The 24,914-nt window shown below is 36.5% G+C and overlaps 1 long non-coding RNA gene across 1 annotated transcript; it reads right to left on the reverse strand.

Moving 5' to 3' along the window:
* On the reverse strand, nucleotides 1-23,132 carry LOC117665365 (uncharacterized). The gene is made up of 3 exons (XR_004591327.3): nucleotides 23,012-23,132; nucleotides 3,815-3,911; nucleotides 1-157 (listed from the first exon to the last, which is right to left on the reverse strand). It is a non-coding gene; the product is annotated as an uncharacterized LOC117665365 (long non-coding RNA).
* Between the last annotated feature and the right edge of the window lie 1,782 nt (nucleotides 23,133-24,914).

The raw sequence follows: 24,914 nt of genomic DNA on the forward strand, positions 1-24,914 counted from the left end.
AGCTGGAAAGACTTAATTTATTCCTGAATTATATATTTTTCATTTAAATGGGATTCTATATGCCTTTGCAAACTATTGGAGGAATTTCTAGATTTATAGATGATCCATTTGTTGATTAGGAACAGTGGAAGCAAGCATTCCATTTGCTAAGTAACGCCTAGGAAAGAAAACATATAAATATACCAGCATTAGTAATGACATCTGAAGCTGTCCTCAGAATATTGATAATGCAGATATGAGAGAATATTAATATATACTGTATACACTGGGTATTTCATAAGTGTATATTGATTTGTACTTCATTGAAATCCTCATTTCTTTCTCCCTGTATTTCCATTACACAGTTTATATTTGCCACACACAAAAAGAACACTCATGAAATTTAATCTATTTGAAAGCACAGAAATAAGAATGGAGGCAACCCACAATTATTTCTAAGGCTAGATCAACTTTGAAAATTTCAATAGTTGTGTACAGATCAGTTGCTGTACAAAGTACAAAAGTAACATTTGTTTGGTATTATATTTGTTAGGACCTATATATTGTACATTCAGAAATACAACATGAAGTATCAAAAGCCACAAATCAGTTTTGCCAAAAGAAAAACTTGCTACACATTGCCCTGTCACTTCCTATTTTTCTTCTTCTACCATGCCTGCTAATGCGGTTAACTGTAGAGAGCAAGATTTAGACAACTTTGACTTAATCTCCAGATATCTAAACAAGTTTGGATCTGATTAGTACTTGGATGGGAGACCACTAGGAAATCATCTGGTTGTGAGAGAAAATAGGCATTTCAAATCTTTATTGTCAGTGCACAACATATGTACAATGAGATTGGTTGAGTTCCCTCAGTGCACCCCCTTCAACACAATGCAATTCACAGTGAAGACAGAAAATCCCTAACCCAATAAATCATATTAACAAAACACCCAGTCCTATTGCAGCAGTTTGAACATGTTACATGTTGTGCCGGCCCTGCAAGTCCATCATACTATGTAGTCAGAGATGGGTTTCAGGAGGTTCTGACCAGTTCTGGAGAACCAGTAGCGAAAATTTTGAGTAGTTCAGAGAACCGGTAGTAAAAATTCTGACTGGCCCCGCCCCCATCTATTCTCTGCCTCCCAAGTCCAAGCTGATTGAGAGGAAATGGGGATTTTGCAGTAACCTTTCCCTGGAGTGGGGTGGGAATGGAGATTTTACAGTATCCTTCCCCTGCCACAGCCACCAAGCCATGCCCACCAAGCCACACCCACAGAACCGGTAGTAAAAATTTTTGAAACCCACCACTGTACATAGTTATGTTATTTCACATTCAGGAAGTAAAAACAAAACCTCTGAAAACTATTATGATAAATTTCTTCAATAAGAAATTAGATTAAGATTAAGAAATTAAGATATTTCTTAAAAAAATAATATGACTATTCATGAATTCTCTAAATGGGAATTGTGCATGAATTTTGTAAATGGGAATATTACACAGGGATTGGGGAAGGGAGACTAGTCTTTATTATTTTGTCCCTTCTCAATCACAGGATCCCCTCAGCTGGAAAATACAATTTTACAAAAGAATTGCAACAATAATAACATCCATAACTATTAAGACAGGCTCAACATCAATTGTTGAACACCCTCAAAGCTCTTGAAAAGAGATAAGCAAGCCATTGGCTACAGGCAACTTAATATTACAACTTTGCTTCAACTATCTGATTGAATTTATATTTTGATTGATATCAAACATCACAAAATTTTTCATAATTCAACTTTCTGGAAATTGTCACATGCTTTATTGTAATCAATCTAAAAAAGATCCATTTTAGTGTAGTGGTTAAGGTGCCAGACTAGAAAGTGGGAGATTGTGAATTCTAATCACATCTTAGGCACAAAGCCAATTAGAAGATCTTGAATCAGTTACTCTCTCTCAGCCCTAGGAAGAAAGAGGCAATGGCAAACCACTTCCTAACAGCCTGGGATACTCTATTAAGATAAACTTGACAATTATCACCCGCTTAGAAGCTCAGGTAATTTTTTGTTCTTGTTTTGTTCAATTGTGTCCAATTCTTGGAGGATTGCCTGGCCAAATCCCTGCAGTTTTCTTGGCAAGGTTTTTCAGAACTGGTTTGTCATTGCTTTCTTTGCAGAACTGGGAGAAAATAACAGGAGCAGGTTCCCGCAGCTAGCTTTGTGCCCAGAGTGGGAGTAGAACAGTGGTGAAATTCAGCCGGCTCTATCCGGATTGCGTGATCCGGTAGCGCCAGCAGTGAGAGGCTCCGCCCACCCACCTGGATGTCATCAGGTCCTGTTTTTGACCCTATGCACATGTGCAGAATGGTCTGCGCACGTGTGGAGGAGGCGCACACATGCTCACATTTGTGAACTGGTAGTGAATGTAAGTGAATACCATCCCTGGAGTAGAAGTCATAGTATCCTGGGGTTTCTAATCTGATGCCTTAACCAATGCCAAATTGGCTCTCTCAAGTATTTAGGACAGTCGATAAGTATTGTGCATAAATTCTTTAATCATTGGGTTTAAACCTTCACTTATTTTATTTTACTTTGGTGAGGAGGCAGAAAAACTGGTGCCATGTCCATATTTGGAATGTTATGCTCGATCACTGCCACCTTAGCTAATAGGAAGGGATTATGAGTTTATTGTATCTATAGTTGAATGCTTGCAAATTGCAGAGATTTGTAGAATAGTCTCATCTTTAGTCAGAGATCTTTGGACCTGCCCAAACTGTTGGATGACATCTCCCATATTGTCTGGGGTTGATGAAACTTAGAGTTTATAACATTTGGAATTCCCAATTTTAGCCCTTTTCACAGTGTGTCATTGTTCCATTAGCTTTAGTCTTACCCTTGAATGAAATAGAAAAATAGCTTTAAATGGAGTTTGTTAATTCCTCTTTTATTACTGGTTTGGTTTTATTGAATTTCATTCTCTGGTTTTTATGGCTTCCTGAACTATCTTTCTAAGTTCTCCTTATTATCATGCAATCCCCTAACTGCAGTGATGTTGAAATAAATAGGAATACCTTCTGAAATTATTCCTGTTTGTTTCTGAGATGTTTTATATGTCACAGCAGAAGATATGTCAAATAATGCATCATTAAAAATTTGCTTATATGTGGTAAAATTTAAGTCTTTAAAGATTTTCAGCTTAATTTTTATATAAGAAAATGACATGCTGTTTAAATCATTCAGTCAGAATTGCTTAAACTAGTTTCTGTGCAGTTAAATGCTCTTTTGATATTCCTATTTCAAGTGAAGGAATCCAACTTTAATTAATGAACCCACATAAAATAGTGCACATATGAAAAACTGTCACTGTTAGCCTGAGTTGTACTGCTGCATTTATTTTAAATATCATTGAGATGTGTGATAGTTATATATGAAACCTTGATATTAGACCAATTTATAAGAAATGAAATCTAGGGAATTGGAACTTCCACCCACACAGACACATATCATGTACACAAGACAGAACTAGTTATTAATCTGAGTATCATAATATAAATAATATTGGCATAGTAGCAGAACTGCTAAGTTTGGAAGTGTGAATCATTTCTGCCTTGAACTCATTAGGTCAGAGAGATGCAAACTTTTTGAGCTGATAGATAACTTTCAATTTTTGCTGTAGATTCTCTCATAAAAACAGTTCCTGTGAATGTGAGGGGTTGTCTATTGTCAAATGGCTTCATAGAGGTCCTGGCAAATTTCAAAGTGTTCATTTGCCAGTTAGTAATGTTGTCCCCCATCTTTCCCTCTAGATTCTCTAGATTCCCTCTAGATTTCCACAAATAATTTCACTCACCTCCATTTTCTTTTGCCTTTTGTTTTCCTTTGTCTTGAAACTCAAGCACGTTGCTGTTTTCATTCATTTTTTGGAATGTCTAGATGTAGCTTTTATCCTTGGAAATAAAATAATGTTTTCATTTGCATGTCTGTGTGTATGCACATACACAAAAATATGCATCCATACACTGCTAAAAGGTAAAGGTAAAGGTTTCCCTCGCACATATGTGTTAGTTCCCGACTCTAGGGGGCGGTGCTCATCTCCATTTCAAAGCTGAAGAGCCAGCGCTGTCCGAAGACGTCTCCGTGGTCATGTGGCCAGCATGACTAAATGTCAAAGGCTCACAGAACGCTGTTACCTTCCCACCAAAAGTGGTCCCTATTTTTCTACTTGCATTTTTTACATGCTTTCGAACTGCTAGATTGGCAGAAGCTGGGACAAGTAACGGGAGCTCGCCCTGTTACGCAGCACTAGGAATTTGAACTGCTGAATTGCCATCCTTTCGATCGACAAGCTCAACATCTTAGCCCCTGAGCCACTGCATTCCTGCTACATGGGTGTAAATCTTGGATTTACAAATTAAATCCAAATCACCTAAGTCATAAGTTTATTTTGTCAAGTATATATAACATAACAGGTAAAAGTATAAACGTAATTTGAATACATGAAAAGAGTAAGTAAAAAGGAATATTAGGACAGGGACGGTAGGCATGCTGGTGCACTTATGCATGCCCCTTAACCTACACCTAAACCATTGCAGCATCCTCATCACTTGGGTCAGAATCATCCATGAATAATGTAGATAATCTAGGTATGATATTTTCTGCTTTGGGATTTGTTTTAATCAAAATATGATGCTGTTATTATAGTGCCATCCTGTTTCCCAATATATAACATATTAAACTAAACATGCTTTCCAGAGTGTGGCCTATCATAGCTTTATCATTCTCAGTTAGGTCAACTTCTAGTTCCAGGTTATTCATGATTGCCCAAAACTGGAAGCTCTGTAATAAGAACCAAGTTAAATTGCTATATGATGGACTTCCGGTTGGTGACTTGCAGCGACAAGGTGTGGAGTGAGAGCTCGCTGCTCCTCAACACCTTTAAACATCGCGTTTTGGGGATCCCCTTGGGGGACGCGGGACCCGGAGAGCCCTGCGGGCAAAAGAGGAAGCCAGGCAAGCGGGAAGTGGGTGCGATCACCTCTCGCTGGACCAGGCGGCTCTGCCTAGCCAACGCGGTGAGCCGGCCATAGATGGCGGGCACGAAGCAGCAATAGCCAACAAAGACGGGAAGCTAAGAAGAAGATCAGAGGTGCGGTGACAGATTTAAGCCTATTCCCCTATACCTACGATCGTGCGGCAGAGAGGGGATCGGTGGTGTCGGGAGAGGAGTGCTCAGAGCGGCGAGAGGCAGAGACGGAGAGGGTGGAGCAGCTTGTACTCCCGGCGATCCGACAAGCCGAAGAGCAGACGAGAAAACGGGGAGAGCGGATTGCGTTTGTAAGGAGCTTTGGAGAGTGCGGTGCGGTGAGAGAGTAAAAGAAAAAGGAAAGACTATTGGTGTGGCTGGCTTTTGGTATTGGGATTGAGTGGAAGAAAGCAGAAGAAATAGGCTTTCAGCAAACAGGAAGTGCTTCCATTGAATCGGAAGAGTGGAACAGCAGAGGTTGAACAAGAAGACGCTCTGGCAGAGACTATTACCATCGAGTTTGGTTGGAGCCCAGCAAAGTGGGAAATTGAAGATCTCCTATTTGTATTCTAAAATTCCGTAAATACTATAAATACTATAAAACAATATACTTATACCCATATATTTATATGTCTATATCCTTCCTATCCTTCTCTTGAGTATCTGTGATATTAATAAGTGAACTCTGTTTTTCTCTCTAACTTTATAATGTTATAATTAATATTAATTAGACCTCTTAAGCCATTTTATAGATATATACAAAAAAAAAAAGGTTGATTATATATGAGAATTTAGATCTCTATAATTATTACTAGTTAAGGGGGGAAAAAAGGGTTGGATTTGTATCTTACTAATTAAATTATTATATAGGATTTTATATTTATTTATATTTATTGTAATTTATTTATACCTATTTATACTTATTTATATCTATTATATCTATTTATATCCAACCTTTATTAAGATCTGAACTTAGAATTTATTAGTTCATTAACTTATTGTGGTCAACTTATATAATTTAGAATATCTATCTGTATTTATTTATATCAATACTACCTATCAGGAACTGAAAATAGAATTTATTAACTTAAAATAATTACTTGTATTGCTAGCCTTTAACAATTTATATATATTATTTACTCTTTTCTAAGATTGAATTTAGATTTTACTAAGTGATTAATTGATTTGTATCGATATTTTGTTTACCTATTTGGAAGAGAACTATATAATTGTATAATTAGTGATTGTTAATTGCTGGAAACTTTATAGTAGCCCACTACAGTACTTTGGAAATTTAGAACCTAGTATTAATTGGAACTTACTGAGAGTGCAGAGAGGACCAATAAAGGAGCGAAATAAAGGTCTAAGAAAGCTCCTCAGAGAAAACGTGGCAAGTGCCACTGGATGAGAATTTGGAGAAAGATAGAGGAGATAATAAGAGACCAAAAATTGGTTCTGAAAGAAATGGCAAGTCTGACCTCCACAATTGCAAAAACTGCTAAAAAAGCGACATCTATACCTACCTTGGCGATGTCTTCCCCAGCCACCCAGAAATCAGTAGAAGGTCTCCAGAAACTAGACAAACCCCCTATAACTCCTATACTACAAACGGTACAAGCATCCCTTCAGTCAATCCAAGAAACAATGCTTGCGATGCAAGAAAAACTTTTGAATAGTCACTCCGAATTAAAATCAGACATCCATGCTCTTGATTTTAAAATGAATGAGATTCAAACTGCTATTGCTAGTAACGAAAATAGAATTTTAAAAGCAGAACAAAGAATTGAAAAAAACGAGAAAAAACTGGACACAGTAGACCAAACTTTGTCGGCACAAAACAAAGAAACGGAAGACGCGCTGATCCAACTTGAGATGGACAAGGCCTCATTTTTCTTGCGTTTCCAGAACATCCTGGAAGATAAAGATGAGGATTTAGGTGATAAGATAGCGGAATTGATTGCAGAAACTCTGCAGCAAGACAAGCAGGAAATAATTCGTGAGATCGATGAGGTGTACAGAGTCCAGACAAATTACGTAAGAAGAAACAGACTCCCCAGAGAGGTCCATGTGCGCTTTGCTAGAAAAAAAGTTAGGGATATTCTGTATAATATAGCGCGGGAGGAAAAAATTACCTACGGGGGAAAAGAAATTAATATTCTGAAACAAATTCCGAGAAGAGTGAGGGAAAGGAGGAGAAACTATAGGTTTTTGACAAATCATCTAAACAGGAGAAATATAATTTTTAGGTGGCTTTTGCCGGAAGGACTGCAAATTTCCTGGCAAGGGAGGAAAATAAGAATTGATTGTCTAAGTGATGCTCAAGACTTTTTAGAACAACTAAGGGGAGGAGAGGAGGAACAAACCAGTAAGGAGGATAATGAGATAGCAAATACGGAAGAAGAGATATCCCAAGAGCAAATTACTAGGGAAGACATAGAAGAGGAGAAGAAAAAGGAGGATACTGAGGAAAGAGGGAAAAAATCAAGGCCAGTGAGAGCAGTAACTTTAAAAGGTAAATAAGAACAAGAGTCTAGAAACTAATTTCAGGAATGAACGATACCAAGATCATATCGGTAAATGTGAATGGATTAAACGATTACAAAAAAAGAAGGATAATACTGTCGAAATTGGTGAAACAAAATCCCGATATTATCTGCATCCAAGAGGTCCATATAAAAAAAGATGAAGCCGAATATTTAAATTACTGTAAATTTGGTAAAGTATTTTCCTCACTAGCTGAGAAAAGGAAAAGGGGGGTTGCTATCTATGTTAAGAAAGGAATAACGGCAGAATGTAAATATAAAGATGAAAAAGGGAGAATACTCATAGTTGAAATAATGAGAGGTAACTCTAGACTGTTATTAGTAGGGGTTTATGCACCGAATAAAAAACAAGGGAAATTCTATAGGAAACTGCAGGAACAGTTGGCAAATTGGGCACATCTTGAAATATGTATGCTAGGGGATTTTAATGGAATTGTAGATCCAAAGCTTGATTATAAGTGCGATATAACCAAAAAGAATAAAAGACCTCCCTTACCAAAGATTTTCTTTGATTTGGTGGATGAGATAAATTTAATTGACATGTGGCGTACCTTACACCCCCAGGACAGACAATATACATTTTACTCCATCCCACAGAACTCCTGGTCCAGAATCGATATGGTTTGGGTTACTAGAAAATTGGCATTAGAAATCAAGAAAGTTAACATGGGCATCAATACTTGGGCAGATCATAAGCTCCTTGAAATCAGTTGGTCCCATGATACGAAGAAAATACAACAGAGATGGAGCTTAAGGACCAATCTCCTAAATGAAAAAGAGTTCACACTCAAATTGAATGAAGAAATCAAACGCTTCTTCTTAGAAAATGGAAATCGAGGGACAGCCAAAGAAATTGTGTGGGACACTATGAAGGCCTATGTCAGAGGAGTAGCCATCTCATATACTGCCTTTAAAAATAAGGAAAAAAGAAAGAATAGAGAAGAACTTACTCAAAAATTATTACAAACTGAGGCTGAATTACAGCAACGACCGGGAGATGAGGCGACGAAACAACAGTGGTTGATGATGAGACATAGACTGAATCTATTGGACCAGGAGGAGGTAGCTCAAAAAATAAGAAGATCTAAGCACTATTGTTTCGAGAACGCTAACAAGTCGGGGAGATGGCTGGCATATAAATTAAAAAAAGAGAAGGAAAAAAACCAAATACTAGCCTTAGAAGATCCACAGGGCATCCTGTTGACGAAGGAAGAAGACAAATTAGAAAGCATAAGAAAATTTTATGAATGTCTTTACAAAAATGAAGGAATTGAGTTAAACAAGGTAGAACAGTATTTGTTGGAAGCCAACCTTCCTCAAATTCCGGAAGAAGAAAAGGAAATGTTAAATGGGAAGATCACCATAGGGGAGTTAAAAACCGCCTTATCCAAAATAAAGAAGAATAAAACTCCAGGCCCTGATGGTCTCCCCGGAGAATTATATCAAAAATTTGATGACGCTCTGAAACTGGAATTGTTAGAAATTCTAAATGATGTTATTGCTGGCATAACAATCCCAGACTCCTGGAGGGAAGCGTACCTGACGATCATTCTGAAAGAAGGTGCCGACCCGAAGCAGATTTCCAACTATAGACCTATCTCACTGCTTAACGCAGATTACAAATTATTTATGACTATAATAGCGGAGAGATTCAAGAAAATTTTAAATAGATGGATACATAAGGATCAAAATGGTTTTCTCCCAGGGAGACAGATTAGAGACAATTTGAGAACAGTTTTAAATACCATTGAATATTATGAACAATACCCTGGAAAACAGATGGCTTTAATGTTTGTCGATGCCCAAAAGGCATTCGACAATCTGAATTGGACCTTCATGATAAACCAAATAGATCTAATGGGATTCGGGACTAACTTTAGGAGGATGATAGAGAATATTTACCAAAACCAGAGGGCAAATATATTAGTTAACGGAGACAGAACCCAGACATTTCAGATCCAAAGAGGAGTCAGGCAGGGATGTCCCCTATCCCCCTTACTTTACATTCTAGCATTAGAGGTCTTACTCAGAAGGATTAGAACTAATGAAAATATCAAAGGCTTGAAGATTAGGAAGGAAATATTTAAAACACAGGCTTTTGCGGATGACATTGCCTTCATATTAGAAGACCCATTAGACACCGGCCCAAAATTAATGCAGGAAGTTCAGAATTATGGAGAAGTCGCGGGCCTTAAACTTAATAAGAACAAAACCAAAATAATTGTGAAAAATATGACGAACCCACAAACGAAAGAATTAGAAGATTTATTAGGCCTCCAGGTAGCTAAGAAGATAAAATATCTGGGAATATGGATTACGGCGAGACTCTCTTCATTAAAAGATGATAACTATATCCCTTTATTGCAGAAAACTAATCAAGACCTTGATAGGTGGAGGAGGCTTAAATTGTCCCTGACTGGTAAAATTGCGGCGATCAAAATGAATATTTTACCGAAATTTCTATTTCTATTTCAAAATATACCGATATCACTAGATAAAAAAATTTTTTCGGATCTGAATAAACATATCAGGAATTTTTTGTGGGAGGGTAAGAAATCGAGGATTTCTCTCAAGACACTTCAAGGGAAAAGAAATTTGGGAGGGTTCGGGCTCCCTGACTGGGAATCATATCAAAAGGCGGCAAAAATAATTTGGATAAAGGAGTGGATCAAATTACAAGAAGGTAGAATCTTGACACTAGAAGGACACGATCTCCTTGAAGGATGGCACGCTTATCTCTGGGACATAAAGGATAGGAAGAAAACTCATTTCTATAAACATAAAATTAGAGAGACATTGATCCGTACGTGGCTGGAAATTAGACAGAAGATATATACCAAGGTTCCTAGCTGGTTGTCGATTATGGATGCTCTAGTGGCCCCAAATAGAAGAGAGAACTATAAAATGGGCACATATAAGGATATCTTGGATGAAGAAGGGAAGCTCAAGCCCTTGGAAGTGCTGAGGGACCAGGGGTTTATTCTGGATTGGTGGAAATATCTTCAGATTAAGTCTAGATTTCAAGAAGATAGAGATAAACGTGGTATTGAAATGAAATATGGATATTTTGACAAAATTATTTGGGGACCAGATAAGAAAATGCTATCGAAAATCTATAACTTTATATTAGATGAGGATAGAGCTGAGAAGATAGCTAAAAATCAGCTAAGCATTTGGGAGAAAAATTTAGGATATGGCCTTAATTTCAATGACTGGGAGATAGCTTGGAACAGAAATCTCAAAATAACGAAATCGGTAACATTCAGGGAAAATCACTACAAAATGCTGCATAGGTGGTACCTAGCCCCCAGGCTGGCCAAAATATTTCCAAATTCTTCTGCTTTATGTTGGAAATGTGGAAAGACGGTCGGCACCTTTTACCATCTGTGGTGGACTTGCCCTGAGACCAAAAAGTTTTGGTTAAAGATCCGACTCTGGCTCTCGGAAATAATGGGACAAGAGATAGCCCTGGCCCCGGAATCCTTCCTCCTAGGTATGATTGAAGATGGTCTCGACAACAATAAAACCCAACTGGCAATTCAAATTATTACTGCGGCTAGATTAGCCTTTGCGAAACTCTGGAAATCCAACTCTACCCCCTCTGAAGAAGCATTAATAAATAAAATTCTAGAGTGCGCAGAGATGGCTAAATTGACGAGCGAGCTAAAAAATGAAGAGAACTTCAAGTACTATGAAATATGGGGAATTTGGTATAACTGGTTAAAGAATAGGATAAAAATATGATAATAGGCTACGATTTGTTAGACACCCGAAATGGACTTAATTGTATAGAAATGTAGAGAATTGTATAGAACTGTATATTGTATAGCTATGGATGGAATTCACTTAATGTTTGATCTATGAAATGTGTAAACATTGCACCTCGGATCAAGATTGTGATTGTACATTGTCTTTTTAAAAAATTGGAAAATTCAATAAAGTATTTAAAAAAAAAAATTGCTATATGATGCCCTTAATATCTTTCTCTCATGCTTTGGGGTTAGCAGATGTAATCATCAGGTTTCCATGCACCAAAAAGTAGTTCCTCCCTACTGCTTATTATCTAAATGTGTTGGCTACTAGATGGATTGTTTTCAATGAAAGGGATGCTCTTCAGTTAGTGTTAATTGAAAGGGTACTGGTGCGTGATCAGATATAGTACTGGTTGTATTACCCTTGACTCTCTGAAGTAGACTAGTTGCTGTTATTAAAATTAAGTGTGCAAAAGAAAACAAAATCCACTGAAACCATCTCATTCAAAGAGCGATTGTATAGAACCAATAATGATGAGAATCAATGCAGTTGCTCTGTTACATTCAAAACCTTGCCATATTCTTTGTTTATACATCCTCTCCCATCAAACTGGCTACAGTACCTTCAGTAAGGTGTACCTCTTGACTCATTTGGGGAAAAATCAGAGGTAGGTTTCAGCAGGTTCTGACTAGTTCTGGAGAACCAGTAGTGGAAATTTTGAGTGGTTCGGAGAAACGGTAAATACCACCTCTGACTGGCCCTGCCCCCATTCTCTGCCTCCCAAGTCCCAGCTGATTGGGACGAAATGGGGATTTTGCAGTAACCTTCCCCTGGAGTGGGGAGGGAATGGAGATTTTACAGTATCCTTCCCCTGCCATGCCCACCAAGCCACCCCCACAGAACCAGTAGTAAAAAATTTTGAAACCCACCAATGGTGAAAATGTTGAACAATTGAGAATGTTAAAGATCTTGTTGACCAGTAACAGCTCTTAGCATTTCCTTGACTTAATATTAATATTAAGAATTAATATTACACAGAGATACATCCTCCAGTTGCCCTAAAGTTCCCTCTCCTGCCCCCAGGGGAAAGAGGCTTCTGGTTTCATTTTTGAGGACATTTCTGCTTTTTGCTGTTTTTAGCTGATTTGATTTGCAAAGTGGGGGGCTTGTTATTGTTTATATCACTCTCCATCCTGATGTGGAGAAGGCTCACTGTAGAAATACCTTCCTGATATCTTCCTTTGGGACTGAATTGAAGTCCGGGAATCCAGGCAGGCTGCAGATTGGTGGTCATAATTGTTGCCAAGGCAAGATACTCCCTCCTGTTGCCCAGTCACTACATAACTAAAGCAAATGTGAAAAATGCTTCACTGTACTTAAGTGAAAATTTCTTCTCTGGAAAAGAAACAAATCTGAAAGCTCTTCTATATAACAATGATAAAATAATGATGAAGAATATTTCTTTCTGTTGATCCCCTTAGGATCTTGCCAATCTTTTACATTCCTGGACGAGCAGCTTGTTATACTGCTGCAAATTCCCTCCTCTGACGAAATGTCACTCAATAATCAAACCGATTTCTATATTTCTGCAATATAAAAATTATGAATGGTTGTACTGAACATTTCAGTAAAGCCTTGTTGTGGGAAAAATGCCCACTTAAATAAAAAAAGAATCAAAGGATTTGGACAAAGATTCAGTGAAGCATGTTGATTGGTTTAGAAAATCAGACGACAACTGAGCTACTTGCCAAGGAAACACAGAAGAGTCCCAAAGACCTGCAAGATTACAGATTATATATCCCCTGAAATGATATGAGAGCTGTAGTGGCACAGTGGTTAGAATGCAGTACTGCAAGCTAATTCTGCCAACTGCCAGGAGTTCGATTCTGACTGGCTCAAGGTTGACTCAGCCTTCCATCCTTCCAAGGTCGGTAAAATGAGGACTCAGATTGTTGGGAGCAATATGCTGTAAACTGCTATAAACTGCTTAGAGAGGGCTGTAAAGCATTATGAAGTCTAAGTGCTATTGCTATATGTAAGGACTACATGGGAAAGCAAATGAAAAAACATGACCATTACAATCAGAATGAAGCATCTGATAAGAACAAGGGGTGACCTTACTAGGGGTTGACCCAATGCCTCTAAATTCTACTTTTCTAAGAAAGCTCCAAGACTAACCTTCTCTCCTGGTACCACCGCCTTTTAACATAAGCAACATCCCTTATTGTGTCCATATACTGGGTCCTTTTACTGCCATGGAAAATACAACAAGCTGGTTTTTGTTATCTGTGTCTTCCCTTGCCAGGATCACTAGCTTGCCTGTTTCTTTTGTTTCACAATGCAGAATCCCTCGCAGCAATCATGTACATGAGGACAGACTATAATTTGTCCCCCATAGATCCTCTTATGAGAACATGAAAATGGATGGCTCTAGGCCTTATTGTAGTGTTTTCCTGAAAGGTCTTACATGGAGAGAGAAAATGTTTTTCGCAATGAATTTACAACAAAGAAACTGAGTTTCAGAACTCAGATAATGAGCTTCAGAGTCCTGGAATATTCACAATATATTCTATATGGTAATGTTGCTCTGTAGTTTGTTTCTCCCTTTGCTTACTCAAAAACACCATTGCTATAAATTTCTCTTGCTCATTTTTACAGATCTGGAAGAGAAGTTAATATTGTGTAAATTGTGTGCCTTTAGCAATAACTTAAGAGCAACTGAACATTGGTTTGCCATATATAATTATACTTGAAAACTAATTTAGAATGACACAGACGGAAGGTAGTTAAACTAAACCAAAATACAATCTCTATCTGAACATCTTCAGGGAATTTTTGCAAAATGAATGGAAGGGACAGCCTTTCTGAAACTATACTCCAGAAATTGAATCACCATATAATTCAAAGCATGTGTAGTGAGAATCTAAAAATTATTTATTTGTTTTTGATTGGAAATTCTCAAGAAAGGTCAAAATATGCATATTTGGAATATTGCTTATAAATTAATGATTTAAGTGAGTATAAGTAGACAAAGAATAAAAGTAGAGAGTATAAAGCTGGTGTGAAATGTTCCTAGTCAGAATTTTGGCAAGAATACTCCATCCTGTTCCTTTCTTCCTCTCCTTTCAATGCTTTTGCATAAGTTGATTAGAATTCCATGCCTGCTAATTATTAACTTATAGTAATGTGGTGTCTATGTATCATATGAAGCGACTCTTTGTTGAATCATGGTTTATTGAACCAGCATAGTTGTGGTAGTTACCTAACTTGTTAAACCACAAGTCATGTCTTAGAAATTGAACTGTAAACTTTATGTAGCTCAGCACAGCCTACATTGACTGATAATATCTCCTTAAGGTTTCAGACAAGAAATTTTCTCAGTTCTCTTTTAAGAAGCCAAAGATCTTTGTACCTCAAGCAGACTGTCTTCCAATGATCTATGACCTGTATTGAGCACACTCATTTCTCACTGCCCTTTCTAGGTTTTTCACCCTTAAGATTCTTTATTTTTTTAAAAAAAAAACATTTAGTGTTTCTGTAGTAGACCTTTTAATTCCCCTAAAATGCAGATCCAATTTTTTTATTGATGAAACCTGCAGTTCCATCTTCATAAGGATAAACATTCAGATAATGGATTTATTATTCGTTTATCTTTCTCCCAACACATTTTCGGACTCTGTAACAGAGCAACATCCCTAACCAATAATATGATACCCTTTTGGTAGTTTTCTGCTAACACTGAGAATGTTACAATTAAAGACAAAAAAAGTTGTTTGGGTGTTTGACAGGTGGTCTGCAGGGGATCAGAAAAGATGAATCACCCTTGTCATACACCTGTGAATCTCAATGTTGCTGAAACAGATTTATATTGTGTAAAGAGAACTTTGTTGCTTGCATAAACATGATGGAGAGGAAAAACCCAAGGTAACCACCATTGAGTCTCATGCTCAGAATGAAGGGCGTTCTCCTGCTGTGCCCTCATTCCAGTCATGTCCAAGATGAGCTTTTGATGAAGCTTTTACTTTATAGATGCTTTTTAAATGATTCTAATCATTAGAGCACAGCAAGGCATCCCAACTTCTTTCTCAGCAAGTGTTGTCAATATATAGGTAGATTTTTTTTTAAAAAAAAATGAGGACTTTTAATAAAGCAATGGAGGAAATGTGGAAGCAAATGAACTATTGAAAGACAAGAAAAGGGCAACTGAACTGAAAATAACTGAGGAAAGTAGGCTTATGTCAATCTTCCTGAACTTAGTTATTCTACTTAGTTAGAATGTCTTTTTGCCTTAGAGTAATAGTCTGTTTAATGGATATCTGGACATGCATGTCAAGAAAGATTTAAAAAGTGAAGATGACAGTCCCAACCATCTACCATGACACATTAAAAAAAGACAGGACTTTGTGTGGCTGTGGACCCCCTCCTGAGATTATTCTTAACTCTAAATCTGAAAAGGCACACTTTTCTTTATTTTCCTTGAAGAAAAGATAAAGCATGTCTGCCCTGTAATTTGACACATAGATCAGAGTTTCCAGAACAGGCAAAATGACCAAGTCACAGAATCAGATGTCAGATTAAAAATCCAAATCAAAGTATTCCCCAAAGATACTTGAGATACTCCCCTGAGCATCCCAAGGAAAGAGGCCGAGATAGTAATCAAACCTGCTGTATTGGCTGATAAAGTATTTTGTTATTTTTAGCCTCTGTTGTTATGGCTGCTATATGGAATTTGATATTGGTCAGTTTCAGGATGGGGTGAGGGTGGGGAGTTGGGTTTTTATTGATATTCAGTACCCATAAATTATGAATTGGGCATCCTTGTAAATTCTATAAATAAGTAAATTTTCATTTAAGAAGTTTGATGGAATATCAGTTTTCTTTTTTTGTAGGAGATATGATTAAAATGGGCAGTACAGAAGAGAATAAAGTCAAAATCATAGCTGTGGATTTCATTTTAGTTCCGAAAAAAATAATTGAATATCCTTGGCACTTTTATTTTTCTGGCAAAACAATTTAGATTCATATAGCGTTCATTTAGTGATTGATTTATATTCTATTCTTCTGTTGACAGGATAGAATTGTACAATTAAATATTTTTCCTTCAAGTAAACATTACATTGAAAAGTCTGAACGTTTGCAAAGCAATCTTTTGAAAAGTTTGTTAATTAAATCTTAATGCTATGTTGTACGGTATGTAAAATATTTATTGTGAAGCTTCCTTTCTGTTTTGATAAGTTCTGGAGTACATGCAAACTGATCTATTTTCAATGAGGATAATTCTGGTTGGGGAAGAAACATTTTAAAACTTTATTTCAGCTCCTGATTTATATAAATTCCATCCCCTTCTTTATATATTCTAAAATCACAACTAGAACCATACTCAGATTTTTTTTTTATTTTTTTTTTGAAAAAAAGGAACTTTCCTGGTTGGGAATTAAAAAATCCCCCTTTACAATCATGGTGACTCCAATTTATATTAGGGAAAGCATGTGCTTTCATTGGCGGGGGAAAAAGTCAGCAACATTGTACATAATTTACACTTCTTGCAGGTTGTCTTTTAAACGTCATATATATTTATAGTCTACCTATATCTATAATATGTAATATAGACAGCAATACACATACTTTAGAGATACTGAGGAACAAGGATGGCAATACCCTACCCTGAACATGAATGGCAATGGAACTCTTTATATTGTTGAACTGAAAAAATATCCATATTGAACACACATTGGATTACTGCAAGTATAGGTTGTCATATGTTTTTATCATGTGAAATAATTTAATAGTAAATTCTACCCCCTTTCTTCACTAATGATGATGATAATTATATTGCATAGGAACGATGCACATGAAGATGGAAAGTTCTCATGCCGTCTGACCTGAGAACATCCAAGAATCAAGAACAATCGTGCAGATTTTATCTCAATACGCCTTTGTATGATGTTTGAGAAAACTTGGGAGCAGGCAATTTCCTACCAGTTCCTGAATTTTGGAGAAAGGCAAATATGCTTATGTTCAAAAGAGCAAAAAAAAAAAAAAAAAGATCCAGGTAATTGCAGATTGTTCATCTTGTTGCAGATGCAGGGGGAAAAGTCTAGAACAGACTTTAAAGCTGTCAGTTTGTGAACATTGGGCCAGTGTACATGTATCAAGAATAAATCATGGCAAATTCGCATGACAATTCACCTAATTGTATGCATTTTGGTATGCAGCCATATTTACTATCGCAAACTGTATCACAACAATTTTAAAACTACAGATTCCGGCAATATAATTGTATTTCTCTTCACCTGTACTATATTTTTTAAAAATGAGAGTTGGTGATGTCTGTATGAAAAAAAAATGAAGTACTTTCATTTTCAGAAGTTTCAGGACCTAGATAATCAAACATGTTCTCCATTGAATGCCCAACTTCAGCTGAACTGATTAGGATGCTTCCAAATCATTTGGCAAACATTACTTGAATTTATTATCAGTAGTCCATACCATCTCTGTGAACAGCTAGCGAAGCATGAATCTGATGAGACCCTGATTTGGATATCACATTTCCAATAGCAAACTGTGAGAATGGTAGACAATTCACATAACTCTGAAGATGTGCAGATAATTAACTTCCAGGTGGAATGCATGACGACCAACACATCTATATGCTGTGGGGACAACCCTGAGGCAAAGACTGACAGCCAGGCGGTGATCCAAAACTAATGGAGCTTCCCTGAACAAGGAAAAAGTCACAAATTACCCACTGGAGCATTGGAAGGCAGCTTCTTGCAATGAAACCCAGAGAATCCAAAATCAAGAGAACAATTGACTGCAGAAGGATATGTTTTCATGTTTGTTTGTTTGTTTGTTTGTTTGTTTGTTTAGACTTATATGCCGCCCTTTCTCCGGGAGGACTCAGGGCGGCTCACAACAATAAAACAGAAAAATAAAACAAAAACTCCGGGTTAAAAGTTACACATAAAGTCCCTAAAATCAATTAAAATCCATTTTAAAACCCCCATCAGTCAAGGCCGGCCAGAGTTGAAAGAACGGTTTAATAGAGATAAAAAAGTTTACTGGAATTGAACATGGAATTTGAAATTGAATTGTACATGAATGATGAACATATGATTGCAAAATGTATTAACTGTTGCAGAGATTTGAAATGGAAGAAGGACAAGTTAAAGCCTGCACGAGAAAAAGGGCTAAGAACGTTGCCTATAACATACAGATGGATCTATATGGGAAGAAATGTGGGTAAAAGAATTGAAATTTACATTGTGTTATAATTTAAGAGAGAATTTGCATCAAATGATATACTACTGGTATATGACACCAGATGAATTATCTAAGATGTATAAAAGTGCATCTAATCAATACTGAAAATGTAAAAAAACACAAAGGGACATTTTACCATGCATGGTGGACTTATGAAAAATGTTGGATATAAATATGTAGTGTTATGTTCTGGGTGAAGAATAGAGGTGAGGCCAGAGTGATTTCTAACAGCTCTTTATTCAGTACTGCCTGTGAGGCAACTGTTGCTCCCTGGCTGACACAGCTCCTTTTATAGGGAAGCTGATCAGCCCACAACCAATCAGGAGAGAGCATTTTCCCACACCAACAGAGGACCAGACTGAGAACTTCAACTGACAACTATATACAATACATAACATGTAGGAATCAAATAATTTTAAATGTTAATATTAAGATGAAATCTGAATTTCTTTTACTGGGGCATTTGGACAATCGATTAGAAAGAACTTATGGAAGATTGATTTTATATATGGTAACTGCAGCAAGATTACTCTATGCATAACAATAAAGAAACACTGAAATACTCACAATGGAGAAATGAATTATAAAGATGGCAGAATTAGCAGAAGTGGCAAAACTGATCTGTCTGAGCAGGGACAAAACAGCAAGTACTTTTATAAAAGATTAAAAACCTTTTATCGACTTCTTGCTGAAAAAAAAATGAAATGGGGATTTCTGGGTTTGCTAATTGAACAAAGGATTGAACATGGGACAGAAGGGATCTTTGTAATGTAATTTTAAATAGGGAGGAAGCATAATAATTGTATAGTTGTTGCAAAGAAGGTTGGAAGTTGCTTCTTTTTTGCTAACTGCTTTATGTTTTATACTTTTTTCTACTTTCTAACTTTATATAGGTATGTAGTCATGTCTATCTTTTATCTAGGTAAAAAATTTCAGTTAAAATTATATATACATATAAATACACTAAAACACACACATATGCACAAATTCATCAAGTTGCATTCTCTCCTTTCATTCAGAAATAGTGGGGAAAGTCTGTATTAAATGTTATGTGAAAAATTCAACTATTACATCACATGCGCATAATCTGATTTACTTATTTATTTGCCATTACATGAACATTCCTCTGTTCATGTATTCCTCTGTAGCAAATGAATATTTGCATACTTTCCCTAGAGCACTACAGAACCACATTTTTAGCTACCTAGGAAAAAGAAACTGATTTTGTGTAGTATCATTAGGTGTCAAACAGCTATAACAAATTCTAAAACTGGTTACATAATTTACATAATTGCTTATGCAAATTACATAAATACTACAGAGTACATAAAATTCATAGCCTGGCCTTCCAAAAATTGCTGGTAGCCCAGGACAGTGACAATGGTAGACAACTAGCAAAGTTTGCACCGACTGTAATCAACACCACTGTACTTTATTCTGAATGACCATAAAATCTCCAGTGGGACATATTTCACACCTGGAAGCTCTCTTCAAGTACAAATGAAATTCTTTTCTAAGTTTGCCATTAGCAGAAATACAATATTATATTGCATTTAATGTACAGTATATTGTATATATCTATACAGTATATAAAAAAGTATATATAAAAGGGACACAGTGGCTCAGTGGCTAAGATGCTGAGCTTGTCGATCAGAAAGGTCGGCAGTTCAGCAGTTCGAATCCCTAGTGCCACGTAATGGGGTGAGCTCCTGTTACTTGTCCCAGCTTCTGCCAACCTTAGCAGTTTGAAAGTAAAAAATGCAAGTAGAAAAATAAGGACCACCTTTGGTGGGAAGGTAACAGTGTTACATGCCGCCTTCGATGTTTAGTCACGCCAGCCACATGACCATGGAGATGTCTTTGGACAGCACTGGCTCTTCGGCTTTGAAACAGAGTTCCCTAGAGTCGGGAACGACTAGCACATATGTGCGAGGGGAATCTTTACCTTTTATACAGTATATCTGTAATAAGTTTTCACCATCAAAGATGATACCAGCCAGAGCATAAGAACAACACAGGGAAGTAGTGCAAGATCAGAAGATGTGGAGAGACCTGGCCCATGGAATCACTTAGACATGACTAAATGGATGTCATCGTTGTCGTCATCATCATCATCATCATCATCATCATCATCATCCATGTTATTCATGTTTTATGTTATTGTTTATCCAGTTTAATGATAGTAGAAATTAAGCAGAGAAAATTATTGAAGTTTGATAATAATACTACGACATTTTGTAGGTTTTCAAGGCAATATGTAAATATGCTAGTAGAAAGGGCTTCCCAGAACCATAAACAATATACACTTGATTCCAATGTGTCCTTTGCTTGATATTTTTTAGTAAACATGGAATATAACGAGCATGACAATATTAGTTTATGATGCAAGGGCATATATTAAACAGAAAAAAATATGGAAATTCCAACATTTTATTGCATAGTGATTTTTTTTCTAATGTAATTAAATTTCAAATGAAAAGACTGCTGGTTATCTTGCCAACTGATGCTTTAGACCTAAGAGATATAGCAGTGAGGTATACTACAGAAGCTTTAATATAATCACTATGATTTTTTCATAACACCTTGTTTTGTTTCATTGAATGAACATACTCGGTGATCTAATATATTGTATTTTTAGGATTGGCATTATTAGGTTCCACTTCTTATGGATTTATAGTATTTCCATACAAATACCATACTTGTTATAAAGAAGAATGGATGAAGATTGTTATGAAGTATCAAGCTGCATTTATTTTGTTTAACATAGCATGTATGAAGAGTACAAGATAAAATGTGCTCTTGAGAATACTCAAACATATTCTTTGGCTTCACTAGGAAGGAAAATATATTAGAGAAGTGTGTTTATATTATTGGGAAAGAAGTAAACTTCTCATAGATTTGTTGGCTCTAGAGCCAAATGTAATAAAACACTTCAAAAAATAAACAAAGTTTAACCAGTTTCACAGCTGATAGTATTATTATTTTTTAAAAAAACAAAACCTAAAGTCTATGCATGTAAATCATAGTGAGCCTGGTTCAACAGAACATCTAGCTGCAAAATTTTCTCCATTTGCAATTTTAGGGTTTTGCCAATTTTTTTAAAAAAAGAACGCTGTTATCTACATAACAGTAATAATACCAGTTCATACTGGGATAACATACACTCAGAAACTACTGATACATAACAATTTCCTAATCAGATATTTGATAACCTAGGTTAGAAGTGCCCAACTTTGCTAGGATTGAAGGGCTGGGCATACCATCTTGAGAACTTATCTCCAAAGTAGGTGGGCCGACGACCTATTTTGGGAGGAACTGTTTTCAAAGGCAGCATTATATAAAATAAATTATCATATTTAAATCTGGCTCTTATTAGAACATGTACTGTGTTATGATAGATGAGAAGACACTTCATCTAATTTCTAAAGAAAGAAATATGGCTATAGCACCAGTTCATGAACTGCGGAAAAAAGCCTAGTGGAATTTGCTCTGACTCAATAGATATATTTTGAGGTAGACAGTGTTTGGTCTCAGTTTTACCTCATTTCCACATTGTACCTACATCTGCTGAAGATATGAAGCCTCACCCAGAAAAGGTTATATATCAGCTTTTTAAGATTTAAAAAAACAACAACCAGTCAGACTAGAGTTCTTACATTTAGTTGGGATTCAGCTTCGTGTTATTGACCTTGTCTAAGCCATTACTATATTCAGAAGTGATAAATTTCTTGTTTTAAAGATCATGCAATGAACAGAGAAAAAGAGAGCAATATCCTGAGGTTCTTCACAATTTAAAAAGGGTAAAATGCATTTTTGAAGGTCAAAAACCAGTGAGTTAGTAGGCAAGGCTGCATGGAAAAAGTTAGCTTTCAAGTTCCACTTGACATAGTTTTTTGTTGTAAATAATATTCCTACTATCATTATCCCCACACCTAAACATCTCCTGAGAACTATTTGTTGTCTGGCATATCAAGGTCATAAAACAGGCTATTAGCAGTAGAGTACTTACAGTGGGAAGACATTGCCAGGAGCATGCAAGAATTTCTCATCATATTGAGAAAGTTAACAGTATTCAAATTTTAAGTACAAGTTTCCATAGCAATATTTGTAAGAAAACAACTTTTTTTGTGGAGGGAGAGGAGAGTATATTATACAACTGTAACAACAAACCTCTCCTGAAATATTGGTTACTTTACTATCTCTAGAAGTGTAATAGGAGGAATAGCCAAGAATCTCAAAGAAATAAAGCCCATTGACTAACACAAAAATAGATATTCCAGAACTGTCCCTGGATTCCTCCTGATGAATCTCTAGCCAGGTTTTAAAATAATCTTCTGCTAGGACACAGGTTATCAGAGTTTGTTGCAGAAATTAAATCCAGAAAGCACACAAAGGTAAACTGATTCAGCAGGATTCATAAACTTCTTTATATACACAATAACAGATGAAGTAAATTTTACAATACCAATAGTTGATTCTTCCAATGTGATAGAAGTTACAGGCAGAACACAAGGCAGGAGAGAACAGTTAGTTTCATTTCAGCAGAGCAGACTAGTTTCAGTTTCTCTGCACAGACTCAGAAGCTACAGACTAAGACACGCCCTGGCTCCAGTCTGTCTCAGTTCCTAAACAGCTCTCATTGGCTGTTGCCATGCCTATTCATTGGCTGACCTTGTTACCATGTCTCTGCCAGTTCATGAATATTCTGACACAGGTCACAAAAGTGGTCACCATGGAACTGTCTTTAATATCAACAAATGACAAAATTAGACCCCTGCTTCTGACAATATTGGACTTTGCAGTTATTATTGTGATTATAGATATTTGAATGAATATCAGATTAAAACACAGAGCAAGCAGATGGGAGGAAAAAGCAATTATAATAGTTTATTCTCAACAAGGGAATCTATGTTGAAACAATATGATTTCAGAACTTTTGCTTTTGCAAGCAAACCAATAAAAACTTAAAATATGATACCAACAATATATTAATCTTCAGCCTATTGGGCGTATTTCTAAAACTCTCTAGATCTCAAGATGAATCACAGCTTTAGCTGACATTTGGAGAACTCACAGATAGACATGGTTGCTTCTTTTCCATGTAAAACCAATCCTGTGCACCCATCTATTTCAATCCATGGAAATACCTCTAACAAATCAGTTACGTTTAGGGTAAATAAACTTTGACACAGCCATTAGATTTGAGCATGTGGCTTTATAATGAAATAAACTCACATTTCATCATTTTATATTCTGAAGGGCAGAATCAATAATTTGTGTTGTCATGAATCTGCTACAATTCAGCTGTAGCAATTCAATCTCTATAGTAGACCAACATCTTCATATTCAAAGGTTGGGGTTTTTTTGTAAAGTTTGTTTATATATTACGGTAATTGTTTGCCGTCCAATGTGGTGCAAAATAACTCCATGGTGAGAAATCACATTATGCAAGTGCATAGTGAATTGACCTAAAGCAGAAATGTTGTTGTTTTGCATTCTTTATAGCTAATCCTTACAGTCCATTTGAAAAAAATATATACATAGGGGATTTGTTTGTTTGTTTAATTCCAGATGTTACCAAACCACAATCAGATATTGCAATATGTGATTCATTCTGTGGACTAAGACTTGTCCTGCAGCTATCAAGGCAGCTTTGAGGTCTAATTAAATAGCAGACATAGCAACATGGAGCACTTCCAGGACAGAAAAATTCTCTAGCCTGAGGCTGCACCTAAGGCTATCATTATTCTCCAGTTCTTAAGCCATAGGAAATGTCCTATGTCAAAGTGGTAAAACCTTTGGCAAACTAGACAGGCAACAAAGAGATCACAACAAAATAGAGGCAGAAGGTTTCCTTTCTATCAAAGGTGCATCCTCGGTGATAGCTCATTTTTATAGAACTTTTACCTGGTCTTTCAACTTCTCCAAATGATTTTGTGGAAAAATAGAAAATGTGGACTAGGATAAAGTAAAAAAAAAAAATACATTGGATCGGATCCAAACATTGCCTCTCTCTAAGTTAAAGGTAAAGGTTCCCCCACACATGCGTGCTAGTCATTTCCGGCTATAGGGGTGGTGCTGATCTCCATTTCTAAGCTGAGGAGCCAGCACTGTCCCACGACGTCTCCGTGGTCATGTGGCCAGTATGACTAAACACCAAAGTCACATGGAACACTATTACCTTCCCATCAAAGGTGTTCCCTATTTTTCTACTTGCATTTTTTTTACGTGCTTTTGAACTGCTAGGTTGGCAGAAGCTGGGACAAGTAACTGGAGCTCACTCGGTTACGCAGCGCTAGGGATTCGAATTGCTGAACTGCTGACCTCCTGATTGACAAGCTCAGCATCTTAGCCACTGAGCCACTGCA

Source organism: Pantherophis guttatus, chromosome 1 (assembly GCF_059756535.1).
Source record: "Pantherophis guttatus breed Tessera chromosome 1, ASM5975653v1, whole genome shotgun sequence".
Lineage (NCBI taxonomy): Eukaryota > Metazoa > Chordata > Lepidosauria > Squamata > Colubridae > Pantherophis > Pantherophis guttatus.